Source organism: Ursus maritimus, unplaced genomic scaffold (assembly GCF_017311325.1).
Source record: "Ursus maritimus isolate PB19 unplaced genomic scaffold, ASM1731132v1 scaffold_7, whole genome shotgun sequence".
NCBI lineage: Eukaryota > Metazoa > Chordata > Mammalia > Carnivora > Ursidae > Ursus > Ursus maritimus.
Genome location: NW_024426885.1, coordinates 79849080 through 79853081, shown reverse-complemented (window position 1 = coordinate 79853081; position 4002 = coordinate 79849080). Strand labels below are relative to the sequence as shown.

At 44.2% G+C, this 4002-nt stretch overlaps 1 non-coding gene across 1 annotated transcript; it reads right to left on the bottom strand.

Annotated features, from left to right (window-relative positions):
• Positions 1-3159: 3159 nt before the first annotated feature.
• On the bottom strand, positions 3160-3263 carry LOC121101378. The gene has a single exon (XR_005833369.1). It is a non-coding gene; the product is annotated as a U6 spliceosomal RNA (small nuclear RNA).
• Positions 3264-4002: the final 739 nt, after the last annotated feature.

Sequence of the window (4002 nt, the reverse complement as noted above, 5' to 3'; positions counted from 1 at the left end):
CGCACAGCTTCCCCTGTAATCAGCCATCACTCCAGCAACAGCTTCACTGCCTCAGGCCCAAATTCTTCCGCAGTTGCTTTAATTGATGGCTACCCCTCTCGCGGCCGCCCCAGTGGAGCTCCTCAGTTTCCCCGAGTGTGGGCTAGACTCCCCTGGGACTCTGGGAGATTTTAGCTGCTGCACAGGCTACTAAATCATACAGAGGTGCTAAATAACAGAATCACAGGATGAGGGAGTCAGTCCCTTTTGTCACTGTGACAAATAACCACGAACGTGGTGTTTGAAGTCAGATACGTTTATTCTCTTATGGTTCTGAAAGCCAAGGCCAAGGCCAGGAAGCTGAGAGCACGGTGCTGACCGGGCTGCACTCGTTCTGAAGACTTCAGGGCAGAACTGCTTCCTTATGTTCTCCAGCTTCGAGGGGCTGCCCGCACTTCTTGCCTCCGAGTACCTCACACCACTGCCGGTTGTTCCAAGGTCATATTTGCTTTCTCTGACTTTGACCTTTTGCCTCCTTGTCAGAAGAACCCTCATGCTTCCATTGGGCCCACCCAGATAACCCAGAATAAAATTCTCACCTCCGGTTTCCCAATGTAATGACAGGTGCAAAATCTCTTTTGCCGTAGAAGGTAACACATTTGCAGGCTTCTGGGATTAGGACATGGACATCTTTGGGGAGACATTATACTTCCTACCCTGTCTCCCTACCAAATGCCTTTCAACCTTCTGGGGCTCCTGGTTGACTTAGCGGGTAGAGCATGCAACTCTTGGTCTCAGGGTTGTAAGTTCAAACCCCACATTGGGTGTTCAGATTACTTAAAAATAAAATCTTAATTTTTTTTTCTTTCAACCTTCTGAATGTCACAAGGAGAGAGAGTTTAACTTTGGTTTATGTCTTTGTTTCTAGCAATTGCTCATCTCCCTGGCAAACAAAGAGAGCATCTAACAAAAGAAAGGAGTTCTAAAACTCTCGTGCCCTGACTAGTCCTGATATCTATTTTATCATCAATTATGTTTTTTATTGTTATTATGTTTATGGCAACTTTCAAGTTTTGGCAAATAATACCTTTCCTTCCATTAATAGTAGCTGCAGGAAGTTTCTTTTTTTAAAGATTTTATTTATTTATTTATTTGGGTGGGGGAAGTGCGCACACACGGGTGGGGGAGGGGCAGAGGGAGAGGCAGACTCCCCGCTGGGCAGGGAGCCCCACGCTGGACTGGATTCCAGGACCCTGAGACCATGACCTGAGTTGAAGGTAGGTGCTTAACCCACTGAGCCACCGAGGCTCCCCAGCAAGGAAGTTTCTTTCAAAAAGGTATTTAAGTTAAAGAGATAAATTGATTTTGAGAACTTTGAATAAGCAGGATTATGGGTGGCATGCAGATACAGCAAGCATTGTGAATGAGAAATGTGAGTGACCCAAGCTTGAGAAATATTGCCTTAGGAGAACAGCACCCCACTTAAAATTAGGGAAGAGTCAGGACATTCAGGGACGACTCTGCTCCTTGCTTAGCTCTGAGTGAGGCCTTCCTTGAGGAATGTCATACAATTTCCCTTCTGCTTCCGGGCACCTGGCTGGCTTAGTCCTTGGAGCATGCAACTCTTGATCTCGGAGTTGTGAGTGCGAGCCCCACTTTAGGTGTGGAGATTACTTAAAAATAAAAATCTTAAAAAAAAATCAAGAAAAAAACCCCCCAATTTCCCTTCTGCCTCTTTGACAGTATGTTCTCTACATAGATAGAAGATGGGTCAACAAGATTGGGAGAGAGAACTTCCTCTTCATTCAGGAAGAATGCAAATCAGCAATGGAAAATTGGTGGGGTGTCATTTAGCGGCATGGGCTATGGGCGAATCTTGCAAGTCTTGCTGAGAGGTAAACGTAAGTTCCTGTGCTCATGTGGCCGAATGACCAATCAGGACAATCTAGGCAGGAAGAGCTGGGTCCATAGGGAAAGGAACCAGGAGGTTCCTTGAACTTTAGAGGTCAAATAGTCCAATCCTTTCAGCTTGGAGGCTGAGGGGAGAGGGTAAGGATGGAACAGATGGCGATGGGAGGGTCAAGGAACTTTGCATGGTGAAGGTAGTTTTCCCTCGGGGGCTTTACCAGGGATTTCCCTAAGAAGGTTTTGGGGTGGGAGCTTCATCATTATCAACGTTAGATTTTCCCGGGCCGTGACCCCAGTACCACGAGGGTTCCCTGAGTACCAACCACTGGCCAGATTGTCTCAGTGATGGGCTGATACAGAGCTAGACTTTAATTTTCTCTCTGTTTAAATCACAACATGTCTTGGATTATTGGTCTTCTCTTAATAAAGGATTATAAAATGTTTTTTGTTTACCTTTTATATAGTCTGCCTCAGAAGCAAATATTCTGGGTCTTATTAAATATTTCCTATACTTCACATTGTCTTTACCAGATCTTTGATTGCTTAAAATAACTGAGTTTTTTCAATATGAAAAAAGCTAAGGGTTTTTGGGTTTTTTTTTGCAACTATGTAATTTCTTCCTATATTTGCCTTTTGACAGCTTAAACTATTAGAAATACCAGGGTGTGGTACACCCGTTTAAGCCCCGTTTAAATAACCTACTTAATAATAAATCATTTTTATATTTGTATTTTTCTAATTTTCAATCACACACATGTACTTTTTAGTAATAAAAATCGTATTATTTAATTATCACATAGAAACCTATGTGGTTTCCATATATCCCTGTGGGAAATCTTGCAGAGCAGGTAGTTAGCAGTTTGTCCTTTGTTCCGTCCCAGGGCTGATTTTTGGCCTCTGTCTTCTGTGTTTGGAGCTGTGCCATCCCACAGGGCTGATGAGATGCTTTGATAGAATCCAGGACCTGGTGTTTTCACCTATAGCAGTTTCCAGGGATCTTTCTTTGGGGAGGGATGATGGTGGCAGGCGACAGAGGTCATTTTTAAGTGTTTACCATTAAAAAGAAAAAAAATGGAACGCTTGGGGGGCTGGGGGGCTCAGTTATTAAGCGTCTGACTTCGGCTCAGGTCATGATCCCAGGGTCCTGAGATCGAGCCCCGCATCCGGCTCCCTGTTCGGCAGGAAGCCTGCTTCTCCATCTCCCATTCCTCCTGCTTGTGTTCCCTCTCTCTCTGTCTCTCTCTGTCAAATAAATAAATAAGATCTTAAAAAAAATATATGGAACGCTTCACGAATTTTTGAGGCATTCTCATGTGGGGCCACGCTAATCTTTTCTGTGTGGTTCCAACTTTAGACTCTGTACCATCTAAGTAAACACTTAAAAGTGCTTATTTTGGTGAAGCTTATGAAGGGCATGTAGTATTCCGAAAATGTTAACTTTCTCAGCTCAGTGGACTGGTTTGGTTAGAAAAGCAATTTGCCCACAGAACAAAATGACAAAAACATAACAAAACAACGAAAACTAACAAATAAACAGAAACAGAAACAGACCCATAAATACATGGAACAAGCTGAGAGGTTGTCAGAGCGGAGGGGTGGGGAGATGGGCAAAATGCAATAAGGCAGTGGGAGACACAGGCTTCCAGTGATGGACGGAACAGGTTCTGGGAAGACAAGACACAACGCAGGGAACATGGCGATTACAATACCCCCGGTGGTAACAGAGGCAGCTGCACTTGTGAGCGCAGCCCAATGAACAGAGCTGCGAGGCACTAGGTTCATACTGACGCTGACGTAGGGCTATGCATCGACTGCTTCCATCAAAACTTTTTTAAATGGCAAACAAAGGTAGGAGTTATTGGGAAAAAAAATACTGGTGCCTTTATACTTCACAGAAATTTTTAATAATGGCGCAATATTATTGTCATTCTTCTTTCCATTTGGATTGGCTCTGTGCGAGCTGTGACGATGCTGATGGAGATTTTGATGAGATAAGAGCCCCTGTCACACCCAGATCCTGGCTGGGGGAGGTTTTCATAACCATCAAGGTGTGAGTGCCAGGAATCTGTTTTCACTGCACCCCAAAGCACTTCTTCAATCCCATCAGAGCTCTAA